This window comes from Perognathus longimembris, chromosome 10, assembly GCF_023159225.1.
Source record: "Perognathus longimembris pacificus isolate PPM17 chromosome 10, ASM2315922v1, whole genome shotgun sequence".
Classification (NCBI taxonomy): Eukaryota; Metazoa; Chordata; class Mammalia; order Rodentia; family Heteromyidae; genus Perognathus; species Perognathus longimembris.
Window position 1 is genome coordinate 70,643,619 of NC_063170.1, and position 18,852 is coordinate 70,662,470.

Consider the following 18,852-nt stretch of genomic DNA (forward strand, 5'->3'; position numbering starts at 1 on the left):
CTCTACCACTTTGAGCCTTTACAGCGCCACTTCTGGTTTTCTGGTGGTTCATTGGAGATAAGAGTCTCACAGACTTTCCTGCCCAGGCTGGCTTTGAACTGTGATCCTCAGATCTCAGCCTCCTGAGTGGCTAGGATTATAGGCGTGAGCCACCGGTGCCTGGTTAGGGAGAGATTTTATTGGGCCTAAATGTGGCAGCTCCAGGAGAACCAGACAGGCAGGTGCCTCCTAGCTAATTTGGCAAGTGAGCCAAACAGCCTGATTATATAGCTAGAAGGGAGATGTGGCAGGAGTTTGTATCAATCGTGGTAGACCTTCATGTAAATGAGGGATTGGGCTTGCACCAATCACAGTAGCCCTCTATGCAAATGAAGTGCTGTGTCTGCACCAATCACTGCCTTCTGCTGCCCCCCCAGGGGAAGTGCGCCCCCCTCTGGCCTGGGTGGGAATGGCGGCAGGGCCGTCCTGCCTTCCTGTGGTTTATAATGGAGAAAAGGGCAGAGCTGAGCTGCTGGGACAGAGCCTTCCGGAGCTGGAGCTGTGCTCGGGCCGGGGCCGGGCTGCCGGGAGGGCATCCAGCCGGTGGAGTCGGCCGGTGGAGTCGGCCCGGCCTCAGTGCTCTGCTCCAGGCACCAGGAAAGGTCTCACAGCTGTCAGGATGTCTGCAATAAAAGCCTTCCATTAATATGCACAGTGACTTGACCTATTCGAAGGGCTCTAACCGTGCTTGGCCCCTGCCCAGATGCCCAGGGGGAAGTGAGTTCCTCTCACAGGGACGGAATCCCCCATCCGCACACCGTTGTCCAGAGATCTGCTGGTCCTCACCACGGCGGAGGTCTGCTGCAGAACCCACCTCAGAGCCCGGCCCCGAGTGGTGGGCAGCGAGGACGGGCCCTCCACGCCTTCCCCGCCTGCCTGCCTGCCTGCCTGCCTGCCTGCGAGAAGCAGATGGAGGCCACGGAGGGAGGAGGCCAGCACTGTGGGAGGAGGCCGGGGACACACCTACTCAAAGGCAGAAGACCAAAAGAGTGAGTGTGGGCAGGGAAATAAAGCGACTAGCATTCCCATCCCCTGCAGGGGAAGTCACAGGAAACCGTTTGGCAGGAAGGCCTAAAGCAGAACACGTGTACGTACCGCGCCACGACCCAGAAACTGCTCCCAACTTCCTACCGGGAGGAGGAACGCGTGTCCTCCAGGCTCAGACCAGAAGACTCCTCTGGGCAGCGCCCAGGACCCCTGCCCCGAAACCTCCCAACGGTCTGTCCCCAGGGGGCTGGGGGTGGGGGGTCCGCGGACAGCTGGGACAGCTCACAGCTGCACGCCGTAGCCCCCATGCAACTGACCCGCAGCCTGGGGTCAGAGATGTCAGAGGTGAATGATCGAAGCCGGGCGAGCCTGTTGTCTGCAGCCTCCTACCGCGAGCGACGCTAACCTGAGCCGTCAGGAGTCCGGGCAGGGTGCTGGGCACAGTAGTGGACCATCTGCCTGGTGTGCACGAGGCCTGAGTTCCGTCCCTGGACCACATAGGCCCCCTCAGGTGACTGCGCTTGGGCTTTGAGTGTGGGTGCTGCTGCAGGAGAACGTTCCAGTTCTGAGGGAGTCGCCTGCACACACCCTGGCCACGCGGGCCGGGGAAGAGCGTGCACCGGGCGGCGGCCCGCAGCCCCGAGGGTCGGCTCCTCTCCTCCTTCGTCTCTGAAGGACGGCTGGAAGGGCTGCGGCCTCGTGCTCCGCCCTTGCTCTCACGTGAGCCCCGGTCACAGGGGCCCCCACAGGGCCCGCCCGCGTGCAGGGTGGATGTCAGCCTCCGGGAACAGCCCACAAAAGGGAGGTGCAGGGTTGCTGGACCAACCAACGCCCAGAACCCTGGCCCCTGGAGGGACAACGCTGAGACGCGTTCTGCGTGGCTCCTAGGGGTCGGGAGCCGCCAGGGCTGCTCTGGCGCCTGGCTTCTGGGACAGGGCACAGCGGGCCGCGGGGGTGTCCATCCAACGGTCCCTTCAGACTCTCAGGGTGGCCCCCACAATGGAAGGCGGCACTCACTGACCGGAAGCCGGGTCAGGGAGGACCAGGAGGACCAGCGTCCTGATGGGAGGAGGCGCTGGGCTGGGGGGAGGGGCGTCCAGCAGCCCAATGCCCTCAATGCCCTCGGGTCAAGGGGCCACCCCTGCCCCACAGAGCCAGTGCTTCTAGAAGCAGACCCTGCTGTCCCGAGACAGAGGCCGCACCAAGGTGGAATGTGGAGGACGCAGGAAGTCTGGCCTCCTCCACTCCATCTCCAGCCTTGGAGAACAACGGTCTGCACCGCCCTGTCCTTTCCAGGCCCCTGGGCACTGGCCACCCAGCCAGGCGGAGAGGGGAAGGGACTCCCAGGTGACAGCGGCCTGCGCAGGTCTTCTAGCTGAACACTCGGAGAACACCGGGGTCAGCAGAGGCCAGGGCCCGGGGCAGATGGAAGGAAAAGAAAATTCTTTCTCTTCTGTTTCCCCAGAGCCTCCAAAGCCGCTCAATAAATGATGGCATTTCCATTCGGAGCCCCTGCAGAGGGGTACTCTGAATGGTTAATTGGAGATAAGAGTCTCCCAGACCTTCCTGCCCAGGCCGGCTTCAAACTGAGATCCTCAGGTCTCCTAAGTGGCTAGGATTACAGGCCTGAGCCACTGGGTAAGCAGAAGGGTGAGGTCCCCCCCACCCCCCCACTCCCCACCCACCCCCACCCCCCAGTCAAGGCCCCCGAAAAGGCTCCCTCCGGTGACATCACCAGTGACTGCTGGCCTCCTGGGCTTGTGAAAGCCCCTCCCATGCAGACTCCCAGTCACCCCCCACCCCCCTCTCCTGGCCCTCAGTCTCCAGGCCAGCCCAGCTTGGGGTGGGGTTGATGCCTCTGGTTGAGCAATGGATGTTACACAAAAATAAAAATAAAAAAAGGAGAGGCCAGGCTCACCCGCAGACATTAAACAATCAGTAGCCCAGGAAAGGCAGCTGTCACAAAAAAGATAGCACAGCACGCCAAGGCCCTTGAACACCCGAGGAGCCTGGCCTCTGGCTCAGCGGGGTGGCAAACAAAGAAGATAGGCACGAGATCCTAGAGTGGTTTAATGAAAGGGACCATCGCACAAGGCAGGGATGGAAAGGAACTTCCTTAATTGGATTCCTCCCATCTCAGGGGTTTGGTTCCCAGGCCCCTCAGAGGCCCAAACCCATGGATGTTCAAGTCCTCCACAGCCTCCTGAGTCTGCTTTCCCTTCGTCCCACGAACTGCCGTGGCCAGCGGCTCATGCCTGTGCTCCTAGCTACTCAGGAGGCTGAGATCTGAGGCCAGTCCAGGCAGGAAAATCCAAGGGACGATGATCTTCATTTAACCAAATGGAAAGCCAAATGGAGCTGTGGTTCAAATGGTAGAGCTCCAGCCTTGAGTGGAAGAGCTAATGATACATCTTAGGATCTTTGTTAGCATTTCCCTAGCCTCAGGTCCTCAGCTCCTCCCATTAGCCCCAGATCCACCCATACCTAACGAGCCACTCCTACTCACCACCTACCTACTTCCCCTTTACCCCCAGAGGGAAGCTGCCACCCGGATAAGGTGCAGGCACCATGTAGCTCCCTCTCCCGTGGGAACTATGGCCCCACTAATAAACCTCCTTGTGAACCTTCTTCTCCTGCCTGTGATTATCTCCGCATGGTCCTCTGGGATGGCAGGATCTATCCTTTCAATCTTGAATTCCTTGTCTCTACCACATAAAAAATTATACGGCAGGAGAAGTGGGAGCAGAGGGAAGTTTATTTGAAAGTAAGAGTAGGACGTCAGGGGATCTGGTGGGAGGAGGAGGACCAGGAGGAGGAGGAGGAGGCTACAGGCTTCTCTGTATAAGAGAAGGAGACTGGGAAACTGGTAGCCCCACGTAGGAGGCCAGCAAGGCGGTCACCGTTCGCAGCACCGGCACAGCTGTCCACCTAGGGGAATGGCCATGGGTCACAGAACAGAGTCACACTGTGCAGAACACGGAGCGGTGGCCCTGGCAAACTCCTCCTTCTATCCCCTACTGGCAACACGCTCTGTCCTCTTCTCCCCACACCTGGCTCTCCTCTCCCTCCCTCCCTCCCTCCCTCCTCTCCCTCCCTCCCCCTCCCTCCCCCCCCCCGGGGTTCTTATGATTGGCCACAGAAAGGTTGTACACTCTGAGTGGGTTGTTTTCAAAATCCCGGCTCTGAACAATCAAGTTCTTTTCAGTAATACTCCTGAAATGATGACATCTTATGTCGGAACTAAAAGGCACACTTGCCAGCAAGGGCACTTCGTCCCGGGTCTGCCTTTGGCCCTGTTGCCCCTGACACCCCATAAGGACCCCCCATGGGGCTCTGGAAAGCAGAGGGAAGGCACTCGGGTCCTGTTTCCTGGCCCTTAGAGCCACAGGAGAGGCCGCTGGCTGAGTGAAACCCGCCGCCCATGGGCCACGTGGCCGGGGCAGGCCGCTCCCGTGACCCTGGCGGAAGCCCCCTGGACACATCCCCACCCGACACCCCACAGTCTCCCCCCCCACATCCCCACACATGTGCTCACGGGAGACTCCCGCGCGCCGGGCCGGGGCTGCCTGCGGGGCTGGGACTCGCCCTTCAATTCCGTCCTTACTACAATCAAGTATACAGATGCCAATGGGAAGCACACACCGCTGTGTGCGTGTGCGTGTGCGTGTGCGTGACAGCTATGATGGCTGCCGGGAGAAGTTTGCTTCTCTCTTCTTTTGCGTTGCGTCCAGCGAGATGAAGATAAAAAGCAGAGCCGACTGGCTTTGGCTCAGGTGCGTTATCGATTGCAGTCCTGTGTGCGGGGCTGTTTGGAGCCAGCTGCTGGCAGCGCCCCCTGTTCTGCCATCTCACCCTCCCGTCCGGGGCAACAATTCCTACCAGCCCCAGCCTTGGTCCCCCTCGCCAGTCAGTCTCGGGGCCAGCTAGTTGACTTCCAGGTGTGCCCCACACTTCCTGCGACAGAGGGCCCCTCCCCGCCACCCCGGCTGGGGAAGGGTCCGGCCAGCCTCACACCGACTGTGTGCCCCACACAGACTGTGCCTGGCCCACCCCAGGGGTTCCAAACCATGGTGGCGGGCAGGAGGTGTGGGAGGAAGAGGCTTTGCCCGGCTCCTGCGGCCCTGAGCTCCCCACCCCCACCCGAGCTGGAGCAGCGCAGCGGGGAGCCAGGGTCAGCCCAGGCCCGCTCAGCAGACTGATGACCCTAATCCCTGGCCCGCAAGGCCAACCCGGGCCTCCCTCCAGCACAAGAGGCCTTTGTTTTTCTGCTCCTGGGCCATCCCTTCCCCCATGGCTCCTTGTCCTCTCCAGGAAGGAAGGAAGTTTCCTGGGGAGCATCAGCCGTGCCAGGCTCTGGGCCGGCCGCCTTGGACCCGCAGTGTGAAAGGACTAGAAACATGGGCTCTAGGGTCAAGGTCAAAGGCACCGCCCCGGTGCCACGGCCCGCTGCACGGCGCTGGGAGAAGCATGGACACGCGACTTCCTAGAGCAGACCCGAGCTTCCCTTCTTCCCGGACACGCGCCCAGGGCCAAGGGCAGCTCAGCCTGGCCCGGCCTCTCCCTCTCGCAGGCTGCTAGATGGCATTTGTAAATGAAATACAAGATGCCCGGTTCAATGTGTCCGAGGAAGGGCGACCAGCTCCACAGATCTCCCACAGGCCCCGGGTCCCCCGCAAGCCTGCTGCACTGGCTCTGAAGTCCTCGGGGGCCTCGTGTCTGTCACCGTATGGACGGGTGCTCTGTCATCACAGACAGAAACGGAAACGCTGAGACATTCGCTTCTCAATTTATTTCCAAGTGATAAGAACCACACGTTTACATAAATAACGTCTTATAAAAATAGCTAGTTTTTTCAGATTAAAAAATCAATATGAACAGGGAAACGGTGCATTCTTTTTTCCAATCCCTTTAGTGCCTGGCTTAACTGGAAACAGCTGCTGTGTCTCTACGTTACGACATGGGATTTCATTGAACTGTGTGAGGAAATTGGCTTTCTGCAGATACGGAGTCTGGAAAGGGTGGAGTATTTGAAGAACTGCGTCAGATAATTAATTATAAATATTTTCCTTTGCTATCATTCCCCAACTCGACATGTGGTAACGTGGAATCAGCGGCCACACGGACGGACGACATATTCCTCTTGGTTACTTGGAAATTCAGCGGTTGACCCTGTTCCGGGCTGGGGGGGGGGCGGGGGGGAGGGCTACATGGTTTTGCAGCAGCACCCTCTGGGGGAGCGTTCATTCACCTCGGCCTGTGGATGGGGGGCCCGCCCGCCGCCGGAACTAAACACAGCAGGTGGTTGTTGATCTCCCGTCCATCTCTTTAGAAAAGTCACAGTGTTGACTCCTGCTGGGGACACAAGCTCGCAAACATCCGAATTTACACTTGAAAGCTGGAATTTTATCACTGGCAACAAATCCCTGTCAGTTGTTTTCCCCTAGGTGACAATTCATTTCATTCAGGGCTTTTTTTTTTTTCTTCTCATTTTCAAGAAAGGATCTGCCAAACAACAAATCCGCATAAACAGCTTGCTAATTCATTCAACTCAGACAACACCCATGCTTTTCCAAGAGACCGTTATACTCCATCTGTTCCTGGTGTCCTCATTTCACAAGGGCCTCGCGCACGGAGGCCCGGCCGTCCTCAACCACCGCCCTCCCCAGGCCGCGGCTTCCTCAGTGCTGGGATTCCAGGCGAAGGTCACCGCGCTCGGCACCCTTTCCCAGAATGTGACAAAGATGCGTACTCGAGTGTCGAGATTAATGCAGCTAATGACTGCAGTGACAGACCACATGGCCACAAGTACAACTGTGCCCTGGCCCTGATTCATGCCTTACACATCCTCCATGCCAGTGACCGCAAGGGAAAGGGGGCGGAGCACGGCTGAGGATTGCTATGCTCATGGTCTGGACCCTGTGAATCTTCTGGGGGGGGGGGGGCGGGCAGAGCACGTCTGAGGATTGCTATCCACATGGTCTGGACCCTGCGAATACCAGCACGGGGACGGGGACGGAGGACAATGGCCCCAGGCACGGAGCTCAAGCTGTCCACACACTGCACACCGAGAGCGGAGGAGCTCAGTGGCGACCCCCGTGTCACGCACGGGGAAACCGAGGCTCAGAGGGCACAGCACCCACAGGCACCCACACATTAACTCCAAGGCCATCCATCGCATTTTGACGATGTTCAAAGGACCTCGCTGTTTAAAACCAGCTCACTCGTTTTTAACAAATGAAGACCGTTCCGGTGACGTGATAAAGATAATGCATCTGCTGCTATGCTAGCTTTCAACAGCAAAGTATTGCTAATACTGTTCTGTAGCGTTCTATGTGAAGCTGTCCCGAAGCCGGCCCCTGCTGTAAAGTTGTGTAGTTGTATTTACCCAACTTGCTTTGAACTTGTTTTGCTCTGTATTGATTACACCTGTAACCGCCCCCCCCGCCCCGCCCCCCAAGTTTCATCCCGTTTGGCCACCTGGTTGTTAGATAACTTCCAGTGAAGGTCAGGATGCCCTGACTTGTGTGACTGACACCTCTCCCACGTAACAAGTCCCTGTGGTTAAGCTAAAGGGAAAAATTCCTGTGGTTTCTGGGTATATAAGCAGCCTTCGGAGGTGGCCCAGGACTGTATCTTGAGATCCCAAACTGCAGTCCTGGTGTGCCAGGACTTTCTCGCTCAATAAAATTCTTTGTTTAATTTTTCTAATGAGTGTCTCGCTGCCTGTTGGTCCGTGGACCTCACAACACTTGAGCTATCTCCACCGGGATATAACTCACAAACTGCACAAGCCAGCCGCTGAGGAGTGTGAGTCAGTGGCTTTAGTATAACTGTTAGGTTTATTAAGGTAGGTAGCTGATAAAGGAGAACGCCACGCGGTATTCAGGCAGGAAAAAAAGTTTATTACCGAACTGCTGGCATGGCGAGAGGAGAGAGAGGGGCGACCTCCAACGGGCCCTGGCTTATCTAGGGCAGGGGCAGGTGGATTAGCATGTGACCTCAGGGAAGGGGGAGGTAACTGCCTCCAGGTCTGCTGGTTACCCAGGTAACTGGGTGGAGACTTGAGCAGGTGGGGGGCCTCTGCATGGAGCCCTCCGGGGTGGACCTTGCCGTAACCATCATCATGAGGAAGATGAGAACGCTTATCTAGTGGCCCTCCTGTCCCCCGCTCCCCCTGCTCTCCCCGTCTCTATGGGTTTGCCGGCAACCACACGTGATGTGCGCTGTTGTGACAGTCAGTCATCTTCTCTTACTAAGTGTAGCCATCCCAGCTGAAGCACAGACAATGCTTCCTTCCTTTTCATGGTCTAATCCTATTCCACTGGATGGACAGACCACGTTTTGTTCAACTGCTTTTCCTCTGATGGACAGTTTTTGTTGTGCATGCAGTTGGTCACTGCCAGAGGCATGGCAAGTTTTGTTCTCAGAAATCGCTGGAAGTAGAGCCCGTTGTGAACTGCCCAGCCTCACGCCTGCCACTGCCTGTGACCGCCACAAGACCCCCACCAGTGCCTGGCTGGGGACAGTGTGCCGCCCCGCAGGGGGAGGGGCCCCCAGCCCACAGGCTCCGCGTCTTGGGGCTCTCGGGAAGGGGTGCTGGCCCCGGCACGTAGGGATCTATCCGGGGATCTATCTGGCTGCACAGCTCAGGTGTCGCCGGCTTCCCTCGGCCCTGTTATCTCTGTCTGGGGACTGATACCTTCCCGAGGAGCCAGAGAGACGGGCAAGGCCATGGCGGTGGGGGGACAGGAGACAGGTCTCTCAGCCAGCTGGGCAGGGGCCAGGTGGGTGCCTCTGAGACTGGGCACCCCCGCTCCTCACCCTGTTACTCCTGGACGAGGCACCCCTGCCTCCTTCCCACGCTCCCCTGCCTGTGCCTTGGAATCCCTCCATCCAATAAGAACTTCCCGGAAGAGCCTGGAAAGCTCTGCAGCTGGGGAAGCACTGGGATCTTACCGGGCGCTGTTCCTCCCAGCCTCAGTGGCGGGCAGTCCAGTGGGCCACTGTCACTGAGCCAGCCAGAAGACCCGCCTCACCCTGGGCACTGGGGCCGGAGGGAAGCATCACTAAGCACTGTTAGAGTCCATTCGGGTTGTTGGTACTGTGTTGAGCTTCCCTTGGTTCTTTGCTGTGAAGACTCTTTTGTAATGCTTCCTGGGGACCAGGCACCCTGAGCAGGCCCGCCCGCCCGCCCGGCAGGTCCTCGAGTGGCAACTGGCCGTTGTGGACACCTTGCCGTCCCTCTGAGGACCCCGCCGCAGCTTTGGGGAACCCCCACCGCACATCTGGGGACAAGTTCCAGCTGTGCGGGCCCAGGGGCTGCGGCGAAGCCAGAGCAGCTGCAGACAGTGCAGGATGAGCGAGCCGCAGGTCTCACCCAGGCCGGAGGGGCCGCGCTTCCTGTGACCGGGCAAACACGGCCCTCCGTGCAGGCGGGGCTGCTGGGATGGTGGGCCGCCTTCGCCCCGCCCCGCTCCGGCTATAGGAGGAGCAGGACTCAAGGAGCCATAGCAGGTATGACAGGAAGGAAGCAGTGGAGGCAGAGACGGACACCAGCCACTGCCCTGCCGTCGGGCAACCACAGGGCACAAGGATGCCTGGGAGGGGTTTGGAACAGAGGGGAGAGAGACGCCCAGTGGAGGCACACGTGGAGAGGTGGGGAGGGCGGGCCAAGGCTAAGAAGGACAGAAGGTGTGAAGAGCTACGGAGAAGGCACCGTAGGCTCTGGTGGCGAGAAGAGTTCGGGGAACAGCCACACCTGACCACAAGGACCCCAACCACGGCAGGCCTGAGAGCTCTGACACCGGTGCTCCAGGGACTCCAGGGACATGGCTAGGCGCCACGTTGTGGAATGGCAAGGGCAGCCGATGGCTAAAGCCTGGGTTAAGCCCCCTTTCCCTCCGGGGCCGGAACTGTGAGCCTCTGGGTCTGCAGCTCAGCCCCTGCCCGCTGGGCGCCCAAGGACCCGGCAGTGCTGTGGGAACTTCTCCTCGCCGCTTGAATTCCACCTGGGTAGCGCCATGGTCCTGAGTGGGGGGAGCACCCCTGAGTGAGGGGAGTGGGGGGAGCACCCCTGAGTGAGGGGGAGCACCCCTGAGTGAGGGGGAGCACCCCTGAGTGAGGGGGGCCACCCCTGAGTGAGGGGAATGGCTGCCGACACTCTGAACGGATCCTTGCGGCAACACCACTCACAGATGTGGACGCCCGGCTCGCGGAGGCAGCGGGGTCCTTCGGGGATGACAGCGCGTCCAGGTTCCTGGCCCGCGGCTCTGCCTGGATGGGGGCCTGGAGGGGGAGGAGGAGAGCGAGAAACTCGCTCTGACCATGTTCTATTTTGTTCTGTTTTTCCAGTTGGGGCTTCTACTCTGCCAGTCCCGGGAGCCCGTTTAGCAAAGCGTAGGTGTTTTTAACTCCCAACGGTTCTGAGCGAAAGGAGGCTCACGCCCGTTTTCTAGATTAGGGAAACTAAAACCCGGAAACAGTAATTGGTTCAGAGCTAGTGAGTGGCAGGGCTCAGGAGCGCCCCAAGTCTATAGCTCGTTAGCTCCCTAAGAGAAATGCTGGCTTTGAAACAAGGGGGGGGCAGGGGAGGGACCTGGAGCAGGGAGAAGCACCGAAGGACTAGTGCTCAGCCCCTGTCCTCAGTCCCCGAGGCTTCCAGCCCCTGCCTACCTACCGTTTCTGGAAGATACTAAACTCCTCCATGCCCCTCGGCTTTTGAACATGCGATTCCTTCTACCTAGAATGCTGTTCCTAACACAAGGACGCACTGTTTTCTCTCCAAGGCATATCTCACCTGTCTCTTCCTCCATCCAGGAAGACCTCCTGTGCTAGAATGGCTTCCGGGGCCACCCGTCCCCTGTGCCCTCCTCCTGGGGGTGTCCCTGGGGAACGCTGCTTCCGCTGGGCGGCTCCAGGATGGGCCTGGGGAGGCTTGTGGACCACCGACATCCGTACGTGGAGGCTCCCCAGCCGGGCAGCCCCCCCAATGCCCCTGCTCCCCCCAAAGCGGAGCTGGAGAATTCGCAGAGGGATGGCTGCCGGCACTGTGTTGAGAACGTGCCCATCCGAGTTTTGACCAGGTCCCCAGTCTTCCGGCAGTACAGAGGACAGAAGCCGAGCCCTCAGCCCCACCCAGCCCTCTTCCTGCCGGTCCCCAGTGCTGCCGATAGGAGGGTGTTCCCGGGAGGCCTCAGCCTGGCGCGGCTTGGGGTGGGAGGGGAGCGGACTCACAGGGAGGGAGAGGAGGGGCCGAGGGGCAGCAGGCTGGCTGGCATATCCGCAGTGGCAGGAGGAAGCGGGTTCGGGGTGCTGCCAGCAGGAGGGGGGCTGAAGTCACGGGGGAGGGAGAGCGCCACAGGCCCCACAGCCCAGCCCAGAGCACGGCTCAGGCCCTCGAGGCACCCGGAGCCCAGAGCACCCCGCTGCTAGGCCCCAGGCCTCAGGCTGCGGCTTGCCTGGCTGTCCCCAGCTGTCCCCAGCCCGCCCCGAGAGCCGCTCTGGCCCATTCAGACTCAGCCCTAGGCCTGGACGCCTGGTCCCGGCTCCCTGGCTCTCACCTCTGGCTGCCAGCTGGCTGGATGTCCCCCCCGCCCCCAGCAGGTGCCCCCGCCTCCCGCCCAGCACCCTCGTGTGTCTCGCCACCTCTGGAAGCTCGCTGAGCTGGTGGTAGTCCAGGCATCCTTTGGGAAATGTTCAGCTCACCCCCCGCGGGCTCCCTTGCAGCCCCCCCGCCACCCCACCCCCCACAGCACCTAGAAACAATAGGGCTTGTAAAATGTCACTGTCTTCGAGTTAACTCTTAGCTTCTATAACTCCATTCTGGTGACTCCATGCCAGAGGGCTGCAGCCCCACCTGTGAGACATTTAAAAACCTATGTAGCCCTTGTTCCTCTCTGTATCTAGGTGGCAACCATAGTGACGGATTGTAACGATGATCGCAGTAATACATTACACAAATAACCATAGTAGTTGTTACAGAAATGCCCTGGCGACTGCCAGGTTGGCTCACGTATGACTGAGTACTGGATTGGTTTAGCCCGCTCCTGCTTGCTCAGTTGATACCAGGGGTACATGGTAACAGTTGCTAAAATGAAGTTGATATAAGGTCAGCCTGACTACAAACTTCTGCTTCCGTAAACGGCTTGCTTAACCCATTTGTGACTTGCTCTGCCCCCTGTGTTGACCCCTGCGTCTGTGCTGTCGAATGCATCGCTTCTACCTTGAAAAACCCAGCCCTGCCGCGGCTCCCTGCTGATCTTTACCATCCCATGGTGGAGAGCAGACGCGGTGCGCAGCTAAGGACTCCCAGCCCCATGGGCTGCGTGCTGCTGATGTTCTGGTCGTGGGTGCGAGTCCTGGGTGATCCTGCACCCAGACCCCACCTCCACCCTGACCCCACCCCCACCCCGACCCCACCCCCACCCCGACCCCACCCCCACCCCGACCCCACCCCCACCCCACCCCACCTCCACCCTGACCCACCCCCACCCTGACCCCACCTCCACCCTGACCCCACCCCTACCCTGACCCCACCCCCACCCTGACCCCACCTCCACCCTGACCCCACCCCCACCCCGACCCCACCCCCACCCCGACCCCACCCCCACCCCGACCCCACCCCCACCCCGACCCCACCTCCACCCTGCCTTCGCCTTTTCCTCCCCACCTCCTCACCTGCCCTGCTGGAACAGCCCGGAACCGACTGGTATCACTCAAGAGTGCATGGAGGACTGGCCTGCAGGTGTGCAAGGTCTGGAAGCCAATGCTTGAGTGACTGTAACATCTCCCCCCAGCCCCAACACACCCCCTCCCCACCCCTGCTCCCAGCCCCTCTGCGTTGAGCACCAGCTACCTCCCGGCCCTTCGTGTCTGTGGTGGCCAAACCTCTTCCCGCATTCAGCTGGTGTGTCCCCTTCCCGCTCCCCTGCGGCTCCTGGACCTCCGCCGGCTCCCTCCTCACACGGGCCTCAGCCTGGCAGGCTCTGGCTGGACTGGTGCGTCTCTGGGCCCCTGGGGCCCGGCCCTGCGCGGGGGCGTGCAGCCCTCTCCCCGCCTGCGCCCGCTCTGGGCAGGGGCACAGCTGCCCCGGAGCAGGCAGGGTGGGGCCGCTTGGTGAGCCAGATGCCGGGCACCTGATACCAACAGGGGAGGAAAGGCCCGCGGGGCACCGGGCCCGACGGGCTCTGAGCGGATGCTGGCTCCTTGCCTCCGCTTCCCACCGAAAGCTTCCTGGCCAACCGGGACCTCAAGATGGAAGGGCACGGCTGGCTCTTAGTCGAGGTGAGAGATGGCGGCCCTGCGAGGTCCAGGGCCCATGCCAGGTAACCCAGAACACAAGCCCAGGTCATGCGGGAGCAGCCAGGCCCGGGAGCTGGGCCCCGCACCGAGGGCAGGGTGGGAGCTAGCGCGGCCGCCAAACAACTGCAAGGACAGCAGCCAGAGGTCGGGACGGCGTGTTCCCCAGCCGGGCCCTGGGGAGCGTGGCCTGGCCGCACCCTGGCTCCGCTGGACATCTGTCCAGCTGCACGGGGCGACCCGGCGGCCCCGCCCCTGCTGTTTTTCTCCTGTGTGATGAGAGGTGGGACGCGGGCTCTCCAGAGCACCAGTGCTCCACGGTGCCCGCGGCTGCTGGGGTGCGAGGTCTCGCAGGGCTCAGGGCCCTGTCTCTACTTTGTGGGTCCCCTCCAAGGCCAGGGGCCGCGAGGGAAGGAGTCCCCTCCACGGCCGCCCCTGCGGTGCGGACGGTGCATGTGGCACCTGTGGTACGCAGAGGCCACGCCAGGCAGCCACGGGCCTCCGCGGTGAGGCTGGGCCCGGGCTGGAGCGACTCGCAATCGCAATGCACATCACAACCTCTTTCCTGCAGCCCTTCATCGGGCGCCAGGCCCCCCAGTCGTGCCTCCCCAAGGGCTGACTGCCCATGTTCTCCCCATTTGCACACGGGCAGAGGCGGTCGGGGCCAGGTGGCCCCCTTGCCGTCGAGGGCGGTGGTCCCTGGCCAGCGCCGTCCGGTCCTCCCCAGCCCGGCACCCTGCGGATCCGCGGGGAGAATCTGGCTCCTCCGCGCCGGCCGCCTCTCCCCAGCCTCCGCCTCACACGCCTGGCCGCCAGCCGCTCCTTGGACGCTCCGCGTGGAAAAACAATTGTGGTGTTGGCCCAGCCAGGGTGGCTGGGGGGCCCGGGGCTCCCTTCCTCCTCCACGTCCTGCTGGTGCCAAGCAGCTGGCTCCAGAAGCTGGGCGGGGGGGGGGGGGGGGGGAAGGCCTGCTCAGGGCAGGAGGGGGCTCACGGATTCGGAGGTGCACCAGAGGTAGGGGGCCACAAGCAGGCCGACAACCCCGCCAACAGCACCAGCAGGTACCCCCCCCCCCCCCACGCCCTGAGCGGACCGCAGGGTGCTCGCCGGGAGTCTGTTTGGTGGCTCATGTGGTGGAGACAAGCCCAACCCTGCCCCGCACTGTCCAGCAGGAAAAGCAGTGGAACCGGCAGTAGCGAGAACACCCCTTCCACCTGCCTACCCCTCCCATGGGGGCTCCCCGTGGCACAGGCGGGGAACCCAAGGCTCCCAGGGGAGAAACAAGTCGCCACGGGCCCTCAGCGAAGCATCAAGAGTCAAACCCCGAGGCGGAGCCCCTACCACGTACCTCGAGCTTGCCAGACCACCCTGCTGACAGAGGCCACTTAGCTGAACCCGTGTGCCCCGATTGTTACACACGCGCACGCACGCACGCACACCACACACACACACACACACACACACACACCTGGTCCCTCACACAGAATCAGCAGTTCCGTCTCAGAGAAATGGTCCCTGCGGTTCCCGGTGGGGGTCGCTTATCAAGGGGTCAAGACCCCGCTTCTGACTTTCTGACTCCAAAGTCGTAGCCATCCCCTAAGCCTTCCCCGGAGCCCCTGCTATTCAGGTTGTGGGAGAGAGCTGTCCGGACACTGGGAGTGGGGTCAGGGCCTCAGCCAGAGGGGCCGCTCCCCCTGCCCCGGGGGCAGCTGGGACCTGGACCCCGGCAGACACTACCCTGTCCTCTACAGTGCTATTATGTATCCAACCTCAGCCTCACATGTGTGAACTCCCCAGGTAATTCCCACCTCTCCTTCTAAGCAACAACAGTTATAACTATTTTAAGCAGCAACAGTTATAATATAGCCATTTTAAGGAGAAATGAAGTAGACACGTTGTCTCTCTCTCTTATTCCTCGAGTTATACTCATTCACACTGAAGGAAGACTATCTTTTTGGTGAGAATTCAGTAACTCAGAATCTGTCTAGGCAGGGACTCTGGGACAGCTGGAGTCACACTGTATCGGTCAGGTCAGGCCAAGTTATGCTCCGTAACAAGCCACCCCCAACTCTCCTGGTCTGGACAAGGCTTTCTTCACTCGTCCTGGGTGTCAACCCCACTTTAATGAGGAGCAGCTTATTCGCCTTGCCCCTCCCCATCACCGAAGCCCAGGGACGGCTCTTCAGGCTTCTGGGGGGAAGTTATGGGGTCCCCAGAGCCAGGGTCACCTCTGACCTCCTAGGGGCCAGCGAGGTGCTTCCCTGCCCAGTGGAGGAGCCGCCGCGTGGTACGACCTGCGCTTGACCCCACGCGGCTCCTGAGGGGCCGGTGTGACAGCTCCCACCTGGGCCCACGGACTTGAATTTCCTCCAGGAAGGGAGGGGGGAGGGGAGGACACGGCTGGCTCCAGACCACCGAGTCAGCCCGCCTGACGGGGGAGGGCCCTGGGTGAGGGAGTGGCTCGGCGCGGCCCGTGGGAGCCCCGAGGGACCCAGAGGCCAGTGCAGGGCGGCCTGGCCCCCCGGAAGGCTCTGCGCACCGGGGCTGGTGCTGGGGGAGGCTCTGGGTGGCCGAGGGGCCGGGGAGACGGGACCCGCATCCCCTCCCCATTACAAAGCTAGCGGCAGAACTTGCTGGAAGCCCGCGTGTAGGGTTATCCACCGTGCACCAGGCCGGTACTCGGTGTTTCAGGAGTTGGGGAACATCACAAAGCCAAGGGGGCGGCCTCCAAGCCACTCTGGGTTTTTTTGGGGGGGGGGGTGGGACCTTAGGACTGAGGGGGAAGGAGCAGTGGCCCCGTAAAAGAATGACGGGCGTGGGGGCGTGCGATCAAGGAACTCGGGCTTGCGTTTGAGGCACATTCCTGAGCTCCAAGTGCAGAAATAAAAGTGCTCCCTTGTCTGCGGGCTGGAGAGGCAGCAATACGCTGGGGTAACGAGGACCAGATGGGCTTCGGGAATTTCCAAAGGCCTTTTAGCATATTAGACAAAATAGCCTCTCAGGCGCACGCCACGACTTTGTCTGGCTGCCTGGGTATCAGTTACCCAGACGGCCAGCCTGGGCTGCGCACACCCGCTGGAGGGCCGAGGAGGAGGTGGGCTCCTGGCACCACCCCCCCCTCCGCTCCCTCCCAGCAGGAGCCCCCCGCAAGCCCCATCGTGCCTTGGGCTCCAGGTCCAAGCGCACACCTGCAGCCTGTCTCTCGGAGCCGGGATGTTCCGGGAGGAGGAGGAGAGCCCAGGACCCCTCCCCACCCAGCGCTACCACGCTGGCCAGAAGACGCCGTCCCCCCTCGCGTGCAGAGCACGGCCGCTCAAGCTCAAGGCCACTCACTCCATGTACCCTGGGGCTGCGAGGCGGCACGTGCCGCCAGGTCTGCTGGGAGACTTCAGCAGGTGGGGGGCGTCTGCATGGAGCAGCTTGGGCAACGCCTGCAGGCTCCCCGAGCTGCGAGGACCGGGGTCAGGGCCTGCTGGGAGTCGGCACTCACGGGGCTGGACTCCCGGGTCCTCACACTGACCACTCCAAGCGTGGCTCGCAGGGCATGCTGGGCACGGGCCCCGCCCTCCGGGAGGTGGGCCCTGCTTTCCAGAAGGCTCCTAGAAGCCTCACTGGACCGCATGTTCCCCATCAAACAATCTGACTGCAGAGAGCCAGAGCGAAGCGGGGACCCCAGTGGCCTCCTCCCCGCCCCCCGTGGCTGGCCGGCCGCAGCCCCCAGCACCCACCGTGCGGGTGGAGCAGGGGTCCCCAGGGCAGCATATGCCAAGCCACGGGCACCTCGCAGCTGCCGCTCCGCTCCACCAGAAACCACCGCCTCGTTCTTCAAAAATGGAAGCAGAAAGCCAGACAGCCTTCAGGACGCTCAGTGTGTTTTCCCCGCCGATGAGCATTCCAAAGGCCCCAGCCTCCCCCCTCCGCCCCTCCTCCTTCCCCCCACCCCTCCCTTCCGCCTGCTCCCCTGCCTTCTCACCTGTCTTTCCTTCCCCCCCCCCCCCCGCCGCTGGGGGCCGGATGTCAGCCACACCTCGTGTGGTCAGTCGTCACTGCCCCTTACTGCGCCTGTCACCCCGGTTTTCTCACAGGAACCTGGGGTGCTCACCCCGTGCTTTACTTAAGTACCTGGCAAACGTTAAGTCACTTCACCCCATTTTACAGATGAGTACACCAAGGCTGGGGGAGGCAGTCGCCCCGCTCTCGAGGGGTGGGTGAGGCTGAGTTCTGTCGCCTCGCTGTCACGTGACAGCCCCTCTGGGGTGGCAGGGCGTCCCTGGGCAGGGCCGGCTGGGCTGAATGGACCCGACTCAAGGGCAGCCACCCGGAGGAGGTCCTGGCTGAGAGAACAGAGGCAGGCCGCCAAGGGGCCTCCTTCAGATCTGCCTGGGAGTCCCGCTAGGCAGGGGGGCCCTGCCAGCACCAGCCTTTGTTTATGCCCTGGGCGTCCGGGCGGGTCCACTCTTCCCGTGTCTGCCCCCCTCCCCATTAGGACTGTGTGAGCCGGGACTCCTGGGGGCCCCGAGGGGGGCTGCCACAGCTGGGCACTGCTGTTTTCTGCTGGAAGCCATCTCCACCAGGCCACATGGAGAGCAGAGCCCCAACTCCCGAGCCCGGGCGGCCCGCAGCCAGCGGTGTCGCCAGGCACACGGAGGCAGGGGACAGTGCCTGGCCTCACCACCCCCCGCCCGCCCGTGGCTGCCCCCACTCAAGTCTTGTGCTCTGTGAAGTTAAACCCTTTATTTCCAGTAGTTCTTGGAAGGCAGGGGCTGTTCACCGCAAGAACACACAGCGGCCTGTCCAACCACGCTTCGCGACTCTCTAGGAAGGAAACACCCCATGACGAGCTGTCCCCGCGGGGGCCTGGAGTCCGGCAGAGGGCACGACAAGGGGATGACTCTGTGCAGTTAGAGCTCGGGGTCTGGCCTAGTAGGTCGAGATTTGGGGCAACCTGTGATCCTCCCGCCTAGGGGGCGTGAGACACTGTGGAGGGGGAAGCACCCCAGATGGTAACGACCCACGGGCCTTGGGTGGGGCTCACCAAGGCTGACGCGGCCTGGCTGGCCGCTGGGCTCTCCCCCTGCGCCTTTGGTCAGGGCGGCGGTCACCGGCTAGGAGGGCGCACACTCCCCCTGCTCAGCCTCCTCAGAGCGGCGTAGGGGCAGACACGCCCGAGGCCCTGGACAGGGAGAGGTGGGAACTGGGCACTGCGGGTGAGGCCCGTGGAGCGCGCAGCCCCCAAGCCCGCCCGGCTGCGCCCCGCCCCGGCCTGACCGGCCCCCGACGCCAGGAAGCCCCTCCCGGGCGCAGCACCTGCAGCCCTTGCTGGGCCGCCGGCCCCCTCTGCCCCCCATCTCCTCAGCGGCCTCCTCCAGGACCGCTGCCCCTTTGGGAGCCAGGAATTCTTCCCGAGACCGCCTCCGGGACCCAGCAGGGCGACCGAAGGGGGAGGTGCGAATCCTCGGGACCCCCATTCGCCACAAGCCCGGGCCTTGCTTCACTGTGGGGAATCCCACTGGGAACCCTTGAGCTGCT